The sequence below is a fragment of the Falco rusticolus genome, chromosome 3, assembly GCF_015220075.1.
Source record: "Falco rusticolus isolate bFalRus1 chromosome 3, bFalRus1.pri, whole genome shotgun sequence".
Taxonomy (NCBI): domain Eukaryota; kingdom Metazoa; phylum Chordata; class Aves; order Falconiformes; family Falconidae; genus Falco; species Falco rusticolus.
Window position 1 is genome coordinate 17,071,714 of NC_051189.1, and position 22,565 is coordinate 17,094,278.

At 41.5% G+C, this 22,565-nt stretch overlaps 1 protein-coding gene across 21 annotated transcripts in view; it reads left to right on the plus strand.

Annotated features, from left to right (window-relative positions):
• MTSS1 (MTSS I-BAR domain containing 1) overlaps positions 1–22,565 on the plus strand; it is a 127,105-nt gene that overhangs the window by 33,212 nt on the left and 71,328 nt on the right. The window contains exon 1 of one of the 21 annotated variants that reach the window (XM_037381636.1): positions 17,296–17,315. The exons of the other annotated variants lie outside the window; for them this stretch is intronic. The gene's annotated coding sequence lies outside the window, so the exon portion shown is untranslated. Of the gene's footprint in view, positions 1–17,295; positions 17,316–22,565 lie in introns of those variants that run through there. 21 annotated transcript variants of the gene reach the window in all.

Sequence of the window (22,565 nt, forward strand, 5' to 3'; positions counted from 1 at the left end):
TGACACAGAATTATGTAACTTGAAGAACAGCTTGGTTTTGCAAGAGGACTGGTAAGACATGAACAAGATGCAGTATTTTTGATTATTTTTTTAATGGAGTTAGGCATAGCTGCAGTTTTGTTAATCTTTCTTGCTCCCTAAAAACCTCAAGTACTCTTCTTACAACACTTACAGACCTTTCTCAGTGGTTGTATAGGAAGGATTAAGGCAGACAAACTTGTTTCTGCCACGTAAAGCAGGTGTCAGACTAGACAATCCTGAAAGCCTTGTTTTGAAAGCTCCACTTCCCTGGCCGTATTCATTCAGGTTTTAATTACACTATATTAAAATTTCTTAAATGCAGTATATTTGGACAAAGACCTTTCCATGCAGCAATGAACACTTCACTTGTAATAATTGACCTCCTCTTTTGTTTTCTGCTCATGTACTGTAGATTTCAATTCTGTAGGTAGAGCTGCAACTCTTTTCAGGATATTTAAAAAAGGTCTACAGGGAGTTTGCTTTGTGGGAAGAGTTGTCAAAGCCATCTCACTAGTTTAAGCTATGATGAAAACCATTTTAATATTTTTATAAGGCTATTTTTAGACTCAGTTATGCTGGAGGAAGAGTAGGAGTAGAGTTGCTTTGGCAGAAACGTGAGGAGCAGCATCCCTAGGTTGGATAGATATGTTCCTAATATAGCATCAGTTAATTAAATCTGTTTGGGGAGGTTTCTGTGGGAGCGGTAACCAGTGATGGCCTTGTACGATTTAAATATCGTTGAGCCACCTCCGAATGGTCAACTGGACAGGTAGATCTTGGAGAAAAAGTAGTTTCCAAGTTATAAAAAAAAAAGTGCCTCTTGGGTTATCCTTATTAATAGATATCTAGTGCATAACTGAGATTTTTTTTTTTTTAAGCATTAAGGGTGAAACGTGATTAGAGGGTAAGTTATTCACTCCATTTATGGCAAGTTCTGGCCAGTTGATGAGCAAACTGTGCTTTGATAATTAGGGGTGAGTGAATGAATGGTGGCAGACCCATGACTGCCATTTTTGGGTTCACATATGGAAAGCATCAGGCCAGGAAGTCCCTCAGGCTCCTTGTCTCCCTACCTTTTTGTTTCTCAGCCAACTGAATGCCTCCCTGTCTGCAGACAGAGCAGCCAGTCTGGCTTCACCTCTTTTCCCTGGTCATCTGCTTCGCCTTGGCTTTGAAATATGTATGGCTGCAATGATGCGATGTTGACCACAAAAGTAAAACTCAGCTTTGATTTGAGATTCATCTTGCAGTGGCTGGTCTTAGTCTGCTGAAGAAACTACCAAATTTTCAAAGCACTGAAGTGACTCACAGCTCATTTTCTTTTTAGGGACCAGAAGGACCATTAGATCATCTAACCTGATTATCTCTGGAAGACTGGTCCAGGCTTAGTCTAGCACAGCTGGATGCAGCCATGGCTGCAGCCCTCCAGCAGAGAGAGGCGTGAGAATGAGCAGTTTCTTGGGAGTTGCAGATGCCCTGGAAAATGCTCTGGCTGCATCTTTTCTGTATAAAAATATATGTAAAAAACTTTTAACTGAACTAGTACCTGCAAGAAGCCTTGCTTGGATTACCTTCCTTGACTTGAGTCCTGAAAGAAATAAAGACATTGGGTTTGGTGTTGTCTATCATCTGTGGATTTTGCATAAAATTTACAGATGGGAGAGATCTTGCTACATCTCAGAGAGGGCAGGAAGACATACTGCCTTCTATAATATGTGAATCTCATGGTGTTCATGACAACAGCTGTGCCAAGCCATGGCCTGGAATGAAATGTCATGGCCAGGAATAAGTAACGTGTCATGGAGAGAGCTGGTAATTCCCATTTTGCTGTGGTTAGCTGCAAGAGTCTAAATAAAGCTGCAGTGAAGAGGTCTGCTTTTGTCCTTGTAGGGCTCGTGACACCCTGTTTAGCCCAGAGCTCCTGTGTTTGCGCTGGTGTAGGTGACCATCAGGTTCTTTTCAGAATTGTCAATTTTATAGGCTTTCTTTCCCCCCCCCCCCCCCTCCCTCTGTTGGACTGAGATTCAAAAATAACTCACCCCTTCCCACTCCTACAGCAAATGATCTTGACCGAACTGCCTGAAGATGACCTCTTTCTGTGGTAAAAGCAGGGCTACATGGGTGGGAGCAGAGCCAAGAGTGGAGGCTTGCATCTTGATTTCCTATGGACTGACTTCCGTAATGAAATAGATGGTGGCAGCGGGTCACTTAACACTTGCATATTTTGCAGCTTTTGTCTGTGCTGGGATGAGAGGAGACAAAAAGCACAGCTGCAGCAGGGGTCATGGAAGTTGCAGGTGTGAGGTTGGCTGCAGGATGCCAAACTGCCATCTGTGGTGATGCTTTGTGATATGTTATTTTGCAGTCCACTTGCCTAGAAATGAGAGCAGGAATATAAAATAACAGTAACTGAAGATAGCTTTCTTCCAGTTTCTACTGCCTTGCTGTTTAGCCAGAAGTCTGTGAAAATGTAAGAGTTGAAATGACATCAGGCTTAAAGGATGAACGTAGTCTGTTCAGTAGTCTGTTCAATCTTTCGGGTACTTTTTCCTGTGTTGCTTTAAGCATGTCCATCCTCTGCTGTCTAGAAGATGGGGAGAAAAAGAAGGGTTGCAGGTGTTATTCGCTTAAAATTGTACGAAGAGGAGAAAAGTGGCATCATATTGCTTTGCTTATTTATGTTGTTAGTACACATTGTTGTGCCTATGTGCTGACACTTTAAATAAGTAGGGTAAGTAACCTCAAGCATTTTTTTTTTAAAAGTATGATGGTTGCCATAATTAAGTCAGTGATGTCCTGTATACATTTTAAATTCCTAGTTCTTGTATGCTGTTAAATTTTTCTGTCTGGTATGCAGCATGCCTGCTTGTTTACAAAATGCCTTGGAGCTGCGTGGATTCCCTCATACTGTGTGCAGAGTGGTTTGTAACACTGTTAGGCGTGTGTTGTTCTGAGCAGAGAGATGTACTTGGAGCCACGCTTTGGATTGCACAAATAATAGTTTCCAGGAACGGTCATGAGGATCAGTAGAAAGAACTTTGAAGAGTGTGTGGATGCAGCAGGATCTTTGGCTGAAGGGAAGCCCTTTGCTGGCGGCTGGGGTAATGCAGGCTACTCCAAAACCCAGAGCCTGAGCAGCTATTTTCCCAAAAGGCATCCTGAAATAACAGAGAGGGGGAGTCTGAGCATGCTGTCTTTCCTCTCTTTTTTTCCTCCTTATTTGCACTACAAGAAGGATCTAGGCACCGAGGGAACTAGCTTTCTTTTCAAGTTGGAGAGATTTGCATAGGGCAAATTACGTTCACTGGTGTCTACTTTTGAGATGCTTCCTTTTGGAAGTAGAGGCTTTAAGCAGCTTTAAGACCACTAATACAGCATAGTGCATTACTGACTGTATGTGTCATTCTCATCTAGAAAGAAAGTGTGCTTATTATGGTTCAGCAATTTCTTTTTCTAAATTGAGAAAAATGAGATGATGGTCTCTATTCAGCCCGCGGGGGGAGGGGTCGGGGGAGAGGAAATACTGCTTTGTGTATGTGCAAATTGAAATTTCAACTATCTGCATAAAAGTGATGGGCACTTACTGAGATAGTAACTTGTTTATATTGTATCTGTTCGTGGAGTTGATTGACTAGCCTTTTCATAATGACAAAATTTACATATTTATGGGGTGGTCTTAGAGTTTGGGCATTTTTTTAATTGAATTAAATTGAATTATGTCGACTGCTGCTAGATGGTTTGTCTTTTTATAGAGGGTGAGAGATTTTCTGTTTAAGAAGACTCAAAAGAATTAACAGATCATTTGGCAACAGATGTCCTGCAGCTTGTAACATGCAATTTTGATTTGCACTCCAGACCACTTCAATTGGATGTGTCCACTCTATCTGGAGAAAAAAGCCTTAGACCTCACAGATTTTGCTTGTGCTTTTATGCAGCTGCCAGACTGGCAAGGAATATTTTTATTATATCACATCTGAAATAGTATCTTAAGGCTACTTTCTTGTCCTGCACATTTAGTATTCTCGGTTAAGCTCTTTAGAGCCTGTCTTACAGTGGCATCATATTTTTGATGCTAAAGCAGTATTAACTTCAACTGCTACATCTCTGGTCTGTATCCAGTTCCTGTGACCTGTACCATTAGTCTGTACAACAGCCTGTGACCTTCATGTGTCTTACATTGTACATTCACAATGGGTTGTAAAACTGCAGGTGGTATGACCTGCCATCACCTGCTGTAAAGGGACTGGAAATGAGCTATTCTAAGGGTTCTTTGAAAGGATGTATTGCTCCTGCAAGTTAGCTGATGGAAATGACTGGTGTGGTGCCTTAATGGATATGCTGGATTAATTACTGTGAAAGGCAGGAAGAAAATGGGCACTGAGACAGTATGTAAAACATGGAGAATCCCAGCATACCTGTAACCCAGCTGGACCATCATCTTTCTCCATGAGCAAGGTTTGTGGTGACAAATAGAAAGTATGGCCTTCCTGCAGAATTTGCTTCTTTTGGCATGCTGGACCCTTTTGGCAGTAAGCGGTGATCATACCAGTGGTTAGAGGAGCTTTTTCTACCTGCTGGTTGGCTGAAGAAGGAGTTGCACAGATCTACAGAGGTTAATAGTTAACAGTGTTTTTAATGAACTTTCTGATTTCAAGACCTTTGAAACAGTGCCTGCATGCTCAGCACTGTGTAGGTGGCTGGGCTTGCCTTCGAACAAGAGCATCAGCAGGTGATACTTTCTTCATGGTACCATCAGAGTAACAGCTTGAGAACCCCTAGCTCTTCTAATTCCCGCCACAGGTACCACAGAAGTAACTGAAAATGTAGGGATTTAGTCTTGGAGCACAATTTCTATTATTCTTGAGACTTAATTTCTTTCTAAAAGCAACAGTTTTATTTAGGTTAAGGTAATATAAAATGCCAGTCTTGCAGTTTTTGAGTAGATCTTACCAGTACAGGTATCTCTAATAGCTCAGACATGTTTCATGCAAATTAAAAAATACAGGGACCTGTTTATAAACATCCAGAGCAGGTTTATGGTGTGGACACTGACTGAGGCTACTTGTTCACTGCAAGAGTGGACTGGATATTTAGCTCTTAATTCTTATGAATAGGGGTTTTCTTAGTTAACCTCATTTAAATGGAAGTGGGAGAGTGGGGGAGGAAAAAGAAATGGGAGGGAGTGTTCACATTTGTGGAGGCAATTTTTATTTTTTTTTAACTAAATGTTACCTGCTGTAAATCGTACACTGTAACACACACAGCATTAAAGTATGAGGTGGATTTTTGTAGCTGCTGGAATAAACATGTCTGTGACCCTTTGAGATTAATAATAAGTTGCATGTCTAAATTTAGCACTTTGTAGTTAAGGAACCTCCCTTGTTAATTTGTACCACTGGCTGGAATACGGGCAGTGCACTGAGAATTTATCCCTTAAATTTTGGCAGTTCTGTTTATGATTAAGCGATGCTGTGTGACATTCTGTAGAAGACTCAAATGAAATCAGGATGGCTTCGGGGGCAGCATCCTGGTCTTCAGGGACATCCCAATGGAAATTCTTGAATTTATCACACATTTTGATCTTTGTGCTTGCATTTTTTATGTTTTCTAGTTGGTGGCAAATGTAACTTTCATGTGTGCAAGGAGGGTGGAAATGTGGTAGGTAAAGGAAAAATCATAAGGAAGGGGAAATTTATTGGTTGCTTTATGAAGTATTTTCCCATAAACATTATTGGCAGAAAGTATTGCAAACTTCCAGCAACATAAAAAGAAATTTTACTACACCATTTCTGGCACACTTGGAAGTTGTGTTATAGAACAGCATGTCAATTTTCTGGACCTGCTAGTATCTTTGCTCTTAAAGAGGATGCTTGGGTTTTGTTTAAATTTTTCTCTCCAACTTCTGATGACAGGATGCATTGTTTAAAAGTGACAATTCTTGATTCATAAATAAAACCCTCAACAAAAATGGGTATCTTGCAGCTAGCATACATGTCAAAAGAAAGGCTTGCTGCTAATGCAGACAGGATTTGTTCCTGTAGTTTAAATGAGCTGAGAACATGGATGAAATAACTTTTTCCAGCTATAGATTTTTGTTGTTGTTGGCTTGAGAATCTCTTCGGACATGATGGTCAGGCAAGATATAATGAAAGTATTTATGTAAATAAATATTCTGCCCCGATGATGATACAGTAAATCCTATCAGTTCCATGTTTTTGCTGCTGCAGCTTTGGGTGCAAAAGTGATATTTTTTTTTCTTTATGCTCCTACACATCTTTTTTTTCCAACTCTATGAATTGATAGAGCACATCTGTGCTACTTGAGAACAAACAACTATGAAGTCATAGTGCCCTAAATAGCTTGTAGGATGGAAATGCTGAAGACAGCCTTCTTTTCATCTCCTGTGGGTCCTCTTGTATGGGACTCTGGAATCTTGGCTTTGATTCTTCATGCAGTCTTCACAATATCCACATCTGGGCTATGAATGTAGCTGAGAACAGATCTGCTTTAGATCTTCATAGCTAATAATAACTTTAAAAAACAAATGCTTTTAGTAGAAGAATATTTGTGTGGTCTCTAACACAGAATTAAGACAAAAAGGAGAATCCCATAGCATCCAAATCGCCTTGAACGGGTATCAGATGCCAGAGTTGTTCAGTTTTCTCTCAATTGACAAAGAATCTATTTTTTAAATTCTTGCTAAATCTTCTTTGTCACAGTTAAAATTCCTATCTCATCTTTCTTTTCTGATATCTGCATATTCTCACAGATAATCTGCATTACATTCAACATGGTCTGTATTTAAAAAAGGACATTTTGCAGAGCTTATTGTTTCCATTATTTCAGTTTTACAATAACATATCAGACCCTTTTCACTAGCATACATTTTTAATCATATTTTCTTGGTACCAGGATGTTACCAATTTAAATAGCATTGCTTATTGTTTCCTAATAACTGGTAAAAGGTGAATCTGTGTTTAACTGCTAATTGCTTTGAGTACATCTGCATCCTGTAAAAATACCAGTAATGCTCAAATATCACTACTTCAGGCACAAGAAAGCCTCATAATTTAAATATTTGAGTAAACATATCAAACATATAACGGGTGGGAGGAAGAGAAAATTGATGGTTGGACACTTTTATTTTTAAATGTCATGAGGGTTGTGCTTAATTGTGAAATAGCAACTAAAATGAGGAGGAAAAGAGATTGGCAAGATTTCCTCATTCTTAGAAGAGGAAGCAGCATCGCGCAGCTGACCTGGGAACACATGCCAAGAGATGACATGAGCGTCTCGGATTCAAGCGACTGTTGCTGTGGTCTTTGCAGTGTCTGAGGAGGTAGGGCGAAGCTGGGAGGAGGACCTCAGGACTTCCAGTGTTTGAACACAATAAGAAACAAGATTCAAACAAACCTTTGGATGAGAGGCTGAAGACTTCTGGGTGGCAGCAGACTCATTGCAGGCGTTGGCTTTAACTTGCCTTGAGAATGAACTTTCTCCTTGGAGTGCCTGAGAGAATAAAAAAAATTCTAGTTGGGTTGGCATGTTTTATGCCATGACTTTTTTTTTTTTTCAATTGCCAGAGAGGAAACACTGGAATAGGCAATGACTTAAACTGTTTGGGGTGTGTTTTACATCACACAGTCCAATCTGCACTGAAAACAGGAGAGTTCAACAGTAAATTCCTAAGTTTAAATTCATTGAAGTTCACGTGGCTTTAAAAGCAAGTCTGGCTCAATTGGTTTGCGTGTGCTTTTTAAAAAATTAGTAAGTAGGAGTAAAGGTTTAAAATTCAAGACTAAACCTGTCTTTTCCTGGATGAAGCACCAGCTGTTGCCAGTGGATGTGGTGTGTGCAAGTGAGATGTGGCCTTAATAAGTCACCTGTTCAGGGTTTTGCCTTGGTGCCACACCCTTGTTTGCTGGTGCCATTTTTAGAGATAAATGACAGTCCATAAAGAAGCACTGAATCTGACATCCTGTATCTTACTTAGTTTTGGGGGAAATGCTGTAATTCAGGCTTTGTGGAAGCAGAATGTAAATCTGTTACTGTATAATTAAGACTATACAAATTGTTTTGACTTCTCGTTCCCTATGTAAAAGAGTAAAAGTTCAAATCTATCAACATCTTAAACGGGGAGACAGAAAGGGAGATTAAGAAGTTTCATATAACCTCGTGTGATGGTAGAAGAAGGGTTAAACAGATATGTGAACGTCGCGGTAATAGGGTTTTTTTTAAAGATTTAAAGGGTTGGTTTGTTCTGCCCTTACTCATTTAATTATAGTAGTGTATTAAACTTAATATTTGCAGTGAAGTAGCCAGTAACAGACGTGTTTAGGTTACATTTTTTCCAGGGGCAAGTCCCTGCAGAAAAGTGTATTTGCTGTATTTGCACACCCACGTAGGTATAATAGGCGCCTGATTTTAGCTTTGGATACTCGTTGAACAACCAAAAATGGGTTTCTGGAGTGTCTTGAAAACCAAAGCTTGAATGGGAGGCTGAGATTCACATCAGTCATGCAGGACAGAGTGTATTTGTTATCAAACTGTGTGACAAAGAAACAAAATTTAGGAGATTGCTTTGGAGGCTTTCCAGGCATGTAAAAGGAATGTTCAATCCTTGTAGTCTGATGTAAACTCAAGTTAATTTTCAAGGTCCTGTAGGACCTGGGCTCTTCCCCACATTTCCCTCATTATTCTATTAGATCTGAAATCCTTGATATTTCAGTAGAATAAAGGGAAACTGTTTTTTTTTGAGGTAGCTGGCTTTGAGTTACTGTTCTTCATATACATTTACTAAAATAACGCTGAAGTCGCACAGTGGCACAATTAATATTAAGCAGGAGCGGGGGGATTAGGGTGTAGTTCAGCTTTTGCTATCATTATCCATTTTCACATGTTGCTTAACAGAAACGTTTCTGCTTCCTCTGCCAAGAAGCAGATTAGTTGATGTTGCTCCAGTTCTGAAATCTAATTTTCCTTCTAAAATAACTGCATCATAAAGTTCTAGTTCATGGTCAGGAAAACTTTCTTGCAAAGTGTTTTGAGTCTCCCACAGAAACAGAATGGGAATTGAGTAGATATTAAATCAAGCAGCATCTGAATACATAATTAGTCACCCAAGCCTCAAACAGAAGGCCACTTGGAAGTTTATGGGGTTTTTATTCAATTCTCAAGCCTAACAAGTGTCTAATAGCAGCATTAATTCTGTAGTTTGGAATGCTTTTTTTTTCACTACCATAAAAAGGTACACTTGATAACCATTACTACAGTTTGTAAGTGTTCCAGTAGTATTTTAAAAAAAAAACACATTTTTTTACTGCCCATTTAGTTAATTCATAAAAGGAAAAGATCTGTTTTCAGATGCTGAAAAGGGGGCTTCAAATAGTCTCTGGTTTTGTGGATCAATTACTGAATATCTCTTTAGTTCTGTGGGGGCATTTTATTTTCTTGTGACTGTTTTCAAGAAGAAAATGAACTCCTGGGAAGGAAGCTATGGAGAAATAATTCAACAATGGGACATACAGAATACATCAATCTAAATGTATGCTTAAATGGCATGAAACGTGTTCTGGAAGATATCCCTCAGACAAAGGTAACTAGTGCTTGCTGGCAGAAAGCTGCATCCTGTTGTCGACGAACTGTAAGGAAATACTGCTGGCTTCTACTTCAAATGGATTAAAATAGGCTGTATGGCTTCCATGAAAGTGTATTGTCCTTGGCTTGCTGAGACTGATCACTTCAAGAAGAACCCAGGGAAAATCCTTGCCTATCTCCAAGCAGCTCAGCTTTGGCTCCTCCAAATGCATGTGTGCGCCGTTGCCAAATGGCCGGTACCAGCTGTCTGTGGTCTGACTTGTAACCTCCTGGGAGGTTGTTAGCTGGTTAAACTGTTCCCAGTGCCTTCAAATATAGCAACACAATGAACAGCGAAACTGTATAAATGTATACTTTAGCAAGAGTAAATCTTTGCTATCTAACTATCTTGTTTTCTTCCTATAGACTAGCAGAACTTGATTTATATAGTTTAATGTATCCCGATATTCTTTATTGCGTTGCTTAACTTACTTTCTGAAGATGGCTGTCTTCTCCATAAGGGATAGCGAGCATGCCTGGTCCATGCACTTAGAGCAGTGAATCCCATTACTTTTAATTAACTTTTAAAAATATATTAAAAAGGAGTTGTACTCGATTAAGGACATGGGGTTGGGAAAGATAAATACCTGTGGACTGCCTGATTAGAGATAAACAGATTTGGTGCTGTGGTTTTACTGCAAATCCAGGTTTGGCAAAGTCATTTGCACCAGGTACCTTCAGAGGGACAAGCTAAAAAACTTACAAAGCTGGACAGTTCTTGTGTGATCAGGTTCTTATGGGTATGTTTACACCCAAAATAGAAAAAGCACCAAAATAAACAGCACTGGTGTTTATTGCAGAACTGTATGTTCTGGTTGGTGGGCTAACATAGCAACTAGTGTGAAATAGTACTGACAAGGGAGTGAGTATGTAATTTGGTGATTTCTACAGCACTGTCATTGTTCTTCTGCAGCTATTACACTTGCTGCATGGGAATCCCACCTTAGGCAATAGCACGTGATTTTATTTATTTATTGCATCTAGGCGTTAACTTTGGGACTGACAGTTCTGTGTAGCCACACTTAAGAATGATGTAGATTATCTTGGCCAGATTTAGCAAATGGAGATGTTTCGCTGCACCGATGACTTTAAAATCTCCCTTACGTCCCTGGAAAATAGGAGCTTGCTTACCTTCTTCCTGTAGAATCACTGTTTTGGCTTCTGTGGTTTTCTAAGTTATGATTATGGATTGCCATAAGATACAATGTTCCAAATATAGCCCGATGAGATAAATGGGGTCTCTTCATGGAGGTGACATCATTGGAGTAAATGGAAAAATCATAGCCAAATCCTATCCATTGCACTTTGCCATTTTCTTCTGGCCTCTTTTACGGGAACATTGCAGTACTATTTATCCTCACCTAGTTTAACTGAAGCTTTGGCCCATGTCCCACAGTTCATGTTAAGTTGGGGTGATATGGGGAAATCTCCCTTTCCTCTTGGTAATGCGTGGTGGTTCTTTGCGCAGCATTTTGTCCTTAAAGTTTTCACTGCGACTGAACTTAACATGTAAGGAAATGGTGGGATGGAGTTGCTTTACTTGGGTGTAAACCTGTAGTGTGATGCCCAATTTGCCCTGCAAGCCCCTAACTCTGCTTCACTGTGTCTCTTCTGTGATCTGTGTTTATCGGTGGCAGTGGGGATGTTACTGGCTTGGTGAAATCAGTATCTGCAGAGGTTCCAAAATGTGCTGTAAATTCCCTATATAAACACTTAGGTCTTGTTTTTGTTCTAGCCCTGATTTGTTGCCAAATACTATTATCCTTATTGGTCAAAGGAAACAAGGGGCCCAGGCTTCTACCAGAAATAGCATCTCTAGTAAATGTACAGCGGTTTGTTGTGTCCATGCTTCTTCCTTCTCACTGCTCTGGGAGGAGGCTGCTTGTGTTGCTTGCTTTGTGATGGCTGGGAGGCTGCATTTTTTTAATGTTTGTATCAGAACTAGTTTGGGGAAAAACTAGAGTTCACTCTCAGTCTCTGTGCCAGAAAGCTGGTGCTTGCTTATCTGATACGGGTTTGTATCAGAGGAGGGCATTCATGGGATTGCTGTCAATGGGCATAAGAGATACACTGCTAGTTTAAATAATTCATCCCTTTTCCAGTCACTTTTTTCAGGTGTGGTGTGTGTCTTTGTTGAATCTTCCATGACTGCTGCGCGATGAGAGGAATGCATTCCTGGCCTTAGACGCAGAATGCAAACTATTTGGGATAGTAAGTGACATGGCTGGATGTGGTGTGCTGTGGCAGCAGCTCTGTCTGCCCTATCCCAGCCCCATGGGAAGGGCGAAGCTGGGGGGAAAGGGCTGTGTTGCTTACTTAGACAACAGCAAATAAGCTGTTCTTGCAGCAGAAGTGGAAGGATTTGAGAAGGACTAAAGTTCACAATTTAAAAACCACTTTAGGCTCTGTTCTGCCCCTGTAACACTCCATACACTGCTAAATTTGTGTACCGGCAGGTCAGTCTGTCTCGCCCCAGTCTGAGAGGATCCCCCCCAAAATGCTCCTTTTCTTGTGCTCGTGGCTGACGGGAAGGCCAGTCTGAGGCTGTGTGATATATTTTGTTGCGAAACTGCTGTTTGTGGTTGCTCTCAACTCCTCTCGAGGAGTTTGTTTCCATAAAGAGCCGCTGCCTTTGTGTTCCTTAGTCAGGAGACTGTTTCCACAGAAACTGGAGTGTTGAGGATGGTGGTGGCAGGCAGAGGGAAGGTCACGATCAGCCCCCTGAAGAGAGGAGGGTGCCAAGGAAAACTCCAAACTTCAGTGGGGAACTGGCAGCTGTGCCTGCAAGGCTGAGTTGTGTGCTGTGAACGTGCACTGGAGCAGAGAGGCACTCTGGGGTTCAGAGCTGCTTCCAGCTGTGCAGTGATAGCAGGGGAAAGTGTGCTCTGTATTTGAAGATGACTATCACGGTGCACCAAAATGCACTTGTCAGTATTATTTCAGACCAACAAATTCAAGTGCAGCATTGCATTAGTGCCTTCATGTGACAAATGAGATGGAGCAATGACTTTCAGTACACTTTCTAATGAACTTTCACTTCCCTTAGAAGTTTTCCTTGCCCTTGTCTCCAAAATAAAAATCTTGAGAAATTAAGACACAACATTTTTCCTTCTTATCTGCACCCCAGTACCCTAAAGGGTGGAAGCGGTGATGCTGCAGGCAGAGGCAAGGGTATTGCCTTGGGCCGTGTGCAGGGATTTCAGGTGGTGACAGTTTAACCCTTTGGAGCCCATTGAGCATATGGCTAAACAGCTGTTGCCTATTTATGTCCTACAGCAGCTGCCCTTGGCCCTCCCTTCCACAGCACCAGCTGCTGGGAAACCCAGGGGAAAAGGGGGTTTTCATCCTTTGTGCACCCACACAGTCCTGTTCCTCCAGGCTGCCTGCCTGTGGGTCACTGGCTGGCTGCAAGGCTTGAGGTTAATAAAAGAGAGCTGAAGTTTGGTGTGCTGGTGAAAGGCACAGGCATTTCTGTGAGTGGATGCTTTAAAACTGAGGGGAAAATACAAATGTTTTTTCTATTATAACCAGCTTTTCTGTGAGTGGTGAAAGGGTTTCATTGCAGGCGAGCATTCACATTAGTGGATAAGTTGGTTTTCACGCTGTGTTTCATATCCATTTGTCAGTTTCTTCCCGTCTTAGATGTTTTGCTCACCCTTTAATCCCTGGAACCCTCTCTGGCCTGGGAACTTATAATTTATTTTCTTTTACTTCCTTTTAGCTCCCATCCATCCTTAATGTTGCATTTTATTTTAACCAGATGGGAATTAAGTAACTGAATCCACTTGGGCTGTTCCCAGTAGCTCCTGGTATTCCCTAGCTCAGTATTGAGGTTGTAGGGCTTCGTTTCCATGTCTGCGTGAGTATCTTTCAGAGGTAAGGGCTGAGCAAGTACTTTCATCCACTGAGTCTTCTGACAAACTGTGGAAAGGAAGCCTGGTTTTGGTAAATCACGGGAGATTTACTCACCATGGCAGAGCTTTGATGTGGTGGTGCACAGGCGCAAGAAAGCTATCGAATGTTGAATTATGCCACTACTGGTTGGGATCAGTGAGCTGCCTCCTAATACTCTGATTCAGTCATGGGACAAAACCCAGCGGTGAAGATCTGTGTGTATTTCTTCGCTGCCATTTTAAAATAACCTAAACAAAAGGTTTGGAGCTTTCTTGATGTGCAGATCCCTTTGAGCTGGAAAAGCAGGGCTGTGAGACAACGTGAGCGGTGACTTGTGCTCTCGGCAGGGCTGTAGTCCTGTGACTAATGCAAGTTTGGGGTATATGTGGTCTCCTTTCTTGAGTTGTTTGCCTGGTCCTCTCTGTGCTTGGTTAGTGCCGTGAAGGTCACACAAAGATATTAGACAGTTGTGAACAGTGCTGAGAGGGCCAGCTGGTCGGGATGGCACTCAACCAGCAACACTCCTGCTTCTGAGATAGAGGGGTCGGGGAAGGGCTGAGAAGTACTGGCATGCTGCTTTCAAGATATCAAACCCAGCTTTCTTCACACCTCTAAGCTAGGGAATAGGTATGTGCCAGGAAACAAATCCAGGCATCAGAAAAGTAACAACCTGGTCAGTTTGTCTGAAAGGATTAGGAAATAATGTAAAATTTGCAACCCAATAGCTGCAATCTCTTATCTCGCATACTTCCCATTCAGCAGGGAGTAGCCGTGCCCTCTCTGTGGACAGGGAGAAGATATGCCATCACCGAATATATCAACAAAATGAAATGGCAGGAGGCGGCTCCTCTTACAGCATTAGTAGCTGGACTCCCCTGTAATCAGGTTCCCCTGAGCATTTGTTTTTCTGCTTCTTAGCTTTCATCTTGCATTGAGGGTGTTAAAATTGCTGTTCTTGGAGGGTGAAATTAATCCATCTCAAGGATTGCTGCTGTCCTTATTACAGTGCTGCTGTTTAGATGACTGGGGAACTAAATTGTGTGACAACATCGCAGGAAGAGGCCCTAAAACTTACTGAGGGCAAAGTATGCAACTGAAGCTATCTAAGACTGAGTGTCTCTCAGGAAAAGCATCTGGGGAAAGTAGGGAGAAAAGTTGGGGAAAAAAAGAATCGTCAGCCAAAATGACAGTTTTTCTTTGTTATTGCATAACTGGAAGGAAAGGAGACTCTTGGGAGCAAATAAGAATACAAATAATATTTTTTCTGTGTATATTAGATGTTTAAATGAAAAGTGCTGGACTCCCTTCAAAGTACATATTTGCAAAAACCATGAGTGAATTGTCCTGATTTACTTTGCAAAGCAGTCATTCTCATTACGTCCTCCTGCCTTGAATTGCCTCATGCAAAGAGATGTTCAGCAGAAGCTGGCCTTGACTCCCAGCTGTTCCCTCTGCTTCCCCTCCGTGTTTGTTCTTCTCTCTGTTTACCCACGTTCTCTTGAGGGATGACAGATTCTTTTCATTTTTTTGGAAATTTCTGGCTGTGCCGTTGAGTCTGTGGTTTCCTGAGGAATGGTGGTGTGGGGTTTGTGAACAGCTGGTCGGGTCAGACCCAGGCTGACGGCACGTGAGCCTTATATCTCTTTCCATTACACTGATGGTGTTGCCACCGGAGGCAGGACAGCTGTCTGTCTAATGGAATGACACATTTTTCAGCGCTGTCAGTCCTTAAATACCAAATAAATTAAGAGAGCAAGTGAATGTTTCTTGAGAAGAAAGTTCAGTGTCATGTAGCTGTTTGATGCATTGCCTCTGGCGCAACTACCTTGTCATAAAACCTGACATCATTTGTTCAGTTGTCTCTCAGAATTATTTGCTGCTTTTCAGGTTTTTTAATTATAAGTGATGTTACACGTAGTCTGATACGAACTAGAATTACGACATTCAGATTGACTGCCCGGGAAGAAAGCGTGTTTCACTAGTAGACAGTGCAGCCTCTGTCAGTGTACCTGTCTGTTGATTGATGAGTAGCTGAAGGAATGACTTACCAGGATTGCACTAGCTCCAGCTTCCAGTACTAATAGGTCTTTTGGAGTAGCATGGCACTGTCACGGGAGCCTTTCATCAAACGACTCGGATGGGCTTTCCACTCTGTAGTCACTGCCTTAATCCAATGATGCAAGTATGATACCACCCTGCAGAGTGAGAAGCTGTAGTGCTGGGTGGAGACTGATTTCGCTAAGCTGCTGTTGCTTGCCCTGTTGTGGAGCATGAACCCATAACCTTTGAAGCACCATTTCTCCCGGTGAAGCTGTGTATTCTAAAATCAAAAAGGCAACAAGTGCCCCGCACCTTTACCTCAACGTAACAAACAGTTTGGAATAACAGGGAGAATCAGCTGTTAATACAGTATGTCTCTAAAATCCTCAGCAGAATAGGAAAAAGTGGGTTGCAAAATCAGATGTCCAATAAATTGATCTCTAGACAGAGGTAGGGGCTCTTAGCCTCACGTACAATGAGGTAACTGCTGACTGCAGTTGAGGGTGAATGCAGACAAACCTCTTCTCCTGTAGTTTGCTGCATAATAGATGTCTTACAAGGACATAGATGCAACAGTGTGAAATGTGGGTTCACAAGAGTTCACGTGGTTGTCTTTTTGAGGGAGGTTTTCAAAGCAAACTTGACCATGGAACAGGGAGTTGTAGCATTTGCTTCCTTTCCCCTCTGCTCGTTCAACTCCAAACTCTGAAGAGGTCTGAGAAAATCCAGGGGAAATTTTGATCATTTGAGTTGCTCCTGTTGGGAAAAGCTCGGTGTGCTGAGCAGATAGCTTTCTGTATTTCACAGAGAGCCTTTGTCCTGCTGCTTTCCCCCCCCCAAGACTGTGAACTTCATGTAAATACATCAATGTAAAATGCAGTCTTTTGTGTCCCATTGAGCCCAATGTTCTTCCACTGCTGTGCATGCCCTTAGCCTTCAGCCTGCTTTCTTTGGACTGCCTATTTATGTGGTGATGCTGTATTGCGTGTTATTTTCTAGAAAATAAGTATCAGATACTTTTCCCTATCTTTAAGTAGGTCAACCGTTAATCTAATTGATTAACTTTGTAGCTAGTCAATTAAATTGATTTACTTCTACAAGGGGGACATATTTACCCACGGTATTATTATGTGTGTAGTTTTATATAGAGAAATCTCAAAAAGCTTTGCTGTGCAGAGCCTTATGGGGAAAACCCAAAGCGGCCAGAACCTACAGGGAATGCATTGCAAAAAGCAGTTGAACTCTGAGGTATTTTTAAAAACCTCTGTTTTTAAATGATGGTTTTGCCTTAAATTTCAAACTGTTAGCTCGTAGGTATCTTCACTGGATGGTGATAATTCAAGGGTGTTACAAGGCAGTGCTTTGCTGGAAACTAAACCATGAAATGCCCCTCCATTTTGACAAAGGAGTCACTGCAAGATAATGTTTGAGAAATTAGTTCCTTTGGGGAGTTAAGCAGTCACTGCACTTTCGTACTGGAAGCCTGAAGTAGCTGTAACAGCTTGTTTGTGTTCTGAGGAATGCACAGTGTATTATGGACCATCATTCAAAAGCTGCCATGAATTATCCATGGAAAAGTGCCCTCAGATAGGAGCCCCTTGATGATTGGTTAGTATAATTAATATAAACATCTCACTACAGCTTTACATTTTGGTTTAGCAACTCCTCAATTTGAGAAGAGTCTTGGGACTGCCTGGATTTCAATTATCTCCCTGATGCTGGAGGTGGGTTTTAAGTTGATGTTAATTATGTTCCTCAAGGGAAGTCTAGACAGCAAGCAATGGTTAGGGTTGTACAGACAGCATAGTTTGCCCCAAACGTCTGAACCCATAGCAAATCTACCTTTAAGGAGTTAAAAGTGTTGTGGTACGTACTTGCTGTTTTGGAGAGGACTTTTTTTTTTGAGATCTTCTTTGTGGGATGCTATAAATGCAGCATGTTACTGGGCTTGTGTTCAAATCATGTATTCCACATTTTTCAAAATTTTTTGTGGCTCTTACGAAATATTTGATTAAAAAGAATTCCAGCTTTTTCAGTACAGGAGAACCTGAAAACATGAACTGAATGTGCTGTAAACATTAGAAAACTAGAAGACAGCTCAATTTCATAAGTTGTACCTTTTTACCACTGATGTTGGCTGTGCTGCAGTCGAGATAAGCTTTTGCTGTAAAAATGATGGAATTGAGCAAGGTTGAGCCTTCAGCTCAGTGTTCCCTTTTCGGGCCTGTTCAGATGCAGCACTTGGGAGCTGTTGTGTAACAAAACCCTTGAGAAACATCTAAGGCATTGCTGTCCAGAATCATGGTGGCTTTGGATAAAGACCAGGTAGAAGATGGAAGGAAATTTGAGGACAGAACAGACAGAGCCTTTTCATCTAATAAGTAGAGGCAGCAGCTTCAGCCAGACCCATCCATGGTCACATACCAAATCGCGGGGGTCATCTTGCACTCTGCAGCATTCCCAGTCTAACAGCCCTCATTTGTCCAACATACCCCAGTATGCTATTTAGTGATGCAGTGAATTACTGCTGTTTTCTGTTCATGGGAAAGAAGTGATGCTGGAGTGGTGACCTGGAGGATACAAACACCCTTGGTACTGATACATGGGGAAGCACAGAGGGGTGGCTGCGCCAAAGCTGCTCTTTCACAGTGGAGAGCTTGTGAGGGTGGAAAAAGGGAGGCAAGAAGTGCCTGGCAGTTTGGAGTTAATGTGAAGAATGCTTGGGTGTTGGGTATTTTTTTTTCTTTAATGTCAACATAGCCTCCTCCCAGTTTTCTTGCACAATTTCACAATTACAGATATTTCAGCTCAGGCTTTAACAACCACTTCTGCAGTTTCTGGAGACAGAAGTGCTGAATTTTGTTGCCTTTTTTGCTTCAGCAGATAGCATGGCACATGGTCCTTCATGCTTAGTAGCTCCTCAGTATTCAAAACATGGGGAATATGGGTAAGGCTCAGCTCTCTGTATGTGAACAGCAAAGAGTACGCACTCCTGGGAAACATCCGTATGCCCTAAATGCCTTTGCTTCCACAACCTGCTGGAATATGGGTGGATATTGTTATATTTTAATAGATGGAGCAAATCAGCTTAGTGTGTGCTAGCTTTATGGCTTTTTTAAAGAGGGGAAATTGAGTTGGTGTTACCATGACCAGGTTTTCATGTGAAGCTTCCATTTGCAAAGCTCTTTCTCGCTGTACTTTATCAGCTGGGGCCAGATCTTATTAAAACCCAAACAGTAGCCAGCTCTGACTATTAGCTTAATGGTTTAATACCAGCTTCTCCATAAAGCAGAAGCAGCAGGTTATTTAAAACATGTAGGTCAGATTGGCCTGGTGTCTTCCACTGAGATTATCTAAAGACGTTATTATAAAACTCTCAAATACAGTAGATGCACCTGGTGCAGGACTGCTCCCACCCCCCCTTGCTTTCTGAGGTCCTATCGCAAGCTATACTCTAAACAGATTTTTAGTCTTTACTTCCAAATGTGATATTAACACCACAGTGTTTCTGCTGACTCTTTTGCAATGGTATCCTTAATGTAAACGTTCCCTTACAAGTCATTTAACCTCAAGTTTAAAATGAAAATGTTTTCCTGTGAGAAATCCCATACTTCTCTTTCTGCAAGAGGGCTGTGGTATAAAGCAAAATGGAAAATGAATGCTATGTAGCCAGCCCATCCCCGGGTTTTGGTTATCAAAGCTAGTAGCTGCAGAAAGTAAATAATTTAAATGATCTGCATTTTTAATTCGCTGTTTTTTCAAGGGTATTGCTTGTAATTTAAGGTGCTGGGTTATTTTTTGTTGTTCTAAGGACAGTTTGCTATGTAATATACCTCCTGCATTATGGAAAAAAACAGATTTTTTTTTATAACTACAATTAGATGTTTATGTACATTTAGGGCTATTTGCTTTAAAACTCCAAAAGGATCCTGAAATATTTAGGGCAGCCTGTTTCCTGAGATGGTAAAATCCTTAGGTGCTTTCTGTAGGAAGTGAGGAAAAGGGCAATATTTACATAGAGAGAGGAGACAGGTGTTCATCTGGTGAACCTCAGTGCTGAAGAAGAGGTACCATTAACAATCTGTTGTAAACTTTGGTGTTCAAAGGGCAACAATAAAAGTACCAGTCAGCACTAAAGCTCAAGCAAGCCTTTCTGCAAATCTGTCTCCTTGCTTAGTTGCTGTTAATTGGTTTGGTAATTGGTGTGACAGCTTTTTGTGGCAGCAGCAAGCCACTGCATTCTGGAAACAGCTTGGTATGTAAACTGGCTGGGTTTAATATTACCAGTTCACAAAGCAAGGGTGGGGAAAATAGATTTTGGTGTGACTTGATGGGGATGGAGACAGGTAACGGGGTGAATTTTATCAGTCCAATCAAATAGCAGTTGTTACAGTCTGCATAGGCAGATTCAAAATACATAGCCCATTAAAAAAAATAATTCTTAAGCTTTGCAGAAATAAAGACTTTTTTTTTTTTTTTGTGAGAGAGCAGTGATGGAAAACTGCAGCACCCTTGGAGGAAGGAAACAGATGGCAGGAAGAGCTTCCAGATACTTGACAGGCTGCAACAGACTTAAATGCAGGCAGTGATAAATGGGCATAATATTGGGTTTTGCTGTAGCTGTTGTGGTTTAGTCTAGATAAAATGCCTGATGGGCTGTATGTTAGCAGTACCAAAGTTTTCTGTCCTCTCTGCCTTGGTGGTCCTTATGTAGCTGCTGTGGCCACTGGGGTGCTATGAATGGGAATGAGGATCCAGGCACTTGTATGAAAAATGAAGTTTCGACATCAGACTAATAGCAGGACTTGAGTAACAGCAAGTGCGAAGCGAAACTGAATTTAGTTCCTGTGCCTAGGTTATTCAGGGCTGTGTGGCAAAAATGGCCGTATGAGGCTGATTAAAAAAAAAAGTAGATGCATATGAATGAATCATCCTTCGACTTTCATCAAGTGCAAAGGTATGGATTCTGAGTTTTCCGATCTCGAGGGTTTTACCAGGGACAGAAGTGGGTAGCAGTTGGTATTTTGTACCTCGCTCAGACTGCTGGGAACACCAGAGAGCAGCCCGCTGCATAGTCAGCGCCCTTCCTGTAAACACAGTGCTGAATTTCACATTATTGACTGTAATAGATAATAGACTAATATATACTGAGGAAATCCTATAGCTTCTCATAGGAGCTACTGAGGTAGACTTCTGTGAGGCTGTTTGAACCTGAGCCATTAAAGAGAGCACCTCCTGTTTTCAGATACAGGTAGGGCACAACTGATTTTTCTTCCCGGGATCAGTCTGCCATTGCACAAGGCAGTTATGCTGCAATGTAAGGCTAAAACCTTCAAGCCTTGGCATGAGGGTTCAACTCCACAGGGCTATTTAGGCATGTGATCTCTCTTTGCTTAAAGCCATTCTAATACTTAACAGAGGTTTCCTCCTAGGAGTTTGCAAAATGTTTTTATAGGGCAGTTTAGCCTTTTTACCCTGGTTGTTGCTGTTTTTCCCTCCACTAAACGGTCTTGTGACCTGTCAGACCTTCTGTACGACTTTGCTTTCAGCCGTGAAGTAGAGTTGTGTTACTCAAAATCAGCTTGGGAAGGAGCTGCTTAATTTCCAGGCGAGGCAGAGCGTAGGCAGGGAGCTGTGCGAGCTGTGTACGTGACCAAGGACAGCTAAGTAAGCAGGTACTTACCATGAGCAAGCAGTTGAAGGAATGCAGACTGGGACAAATTACTTTGGGGTAATCTGTAGAACAGGAAAAGCAATTAAGTTGAAAAGTATCTGCCAGGGCTCAGGAGCCTGTGTGTTCTTACGGTCCTGGTTTTTGCTGCTATCTGGATAGCTTTTGAACAATGGTGCAGTGCTGTCTGAAGTGATTGGTTTCACATCCACTGCTTAAGTGTGTGCAACCAAAACTTCTCGGCTCGCAGCATTCAGGCAGAGGCACAGCCAGGGTATGTATAGATAGGATGCTCTGCCTCAAATTCTGGAAGTTAATTCTAGAAAGTATGGCCAGAAAGGACTTAAAGAAGCCAGAGTCATTTGCATGCTGATGTTAAAATGAAACCATCTGGATGAGATACTGTTAGCCCCACGTGGAGTACCCAGACCCTACTCAGCATGGGCAATGGCATAGAACCACACATAGGGAATGTCTTTGAGAGAACCTGGTCCTGGACCACTTAGATCTGTAAGTGCTACAGCTAGTTAAGTGTGAATATGATAGCCGCTTCTGAGGAGAGAAAAAAGCCCTGAGAAGTTGCTCCTCCTTTGCAAAGTCTCAATTAAAGGAGAAGGTTAAGTGGCTGTGTCCTCAATTGACTTGCTGATGTAATATTAGACTGGACTGTAGGAAGAATTTGATGGAGCAACCGTGATGATACCAATGATCTGCCACACAGATAAGTTGCTATTTAGCATTTGATTGAAAAGGTCATGCGATAAGATTTGGTTATTTGTAATGGGCTTTATTGCTTGCTGTTTCTTTTGCAGAGGCCAAATTTAATGTTAGTCTGAAGTGATTGTGTCCTGTAGCAAAATAAACTTCACAAAATTTGATGCTACATTCAGCACGCTTGTAAAGCAGCATTTTTGGGCAATAGGTTACTTCAGCCAGAGTTCACTGTTCAAATGCATAGCTTTTTGCATTTTGGTTTGGAATTGTAATGACAGCGCTTCAAGATTGTGTTGCTTTTGTTATGCATGTTTGAGTTACCTAACATAAGCCATTCAAATTAAAAGGGCTCCATGCAGAAGAGGGCTCCATTCTGTCCACACAATATCTGCCTAGGCAAACAGAGCTGCTTTTTTAGTGCATGGCAGCAGTTCACATGGAGCTGAGAATGATAGAATGCCTTTTGTTCAGAGGAAATACTAACAAGGATGCCTGGATTGCTTTTTTTATTAATTTCTCGATAGTTGGATTGCTCTTTTATTAATGGCTTGATAGTTTTTAAGTTTTGCTTCAGCATCCATCCAAACAA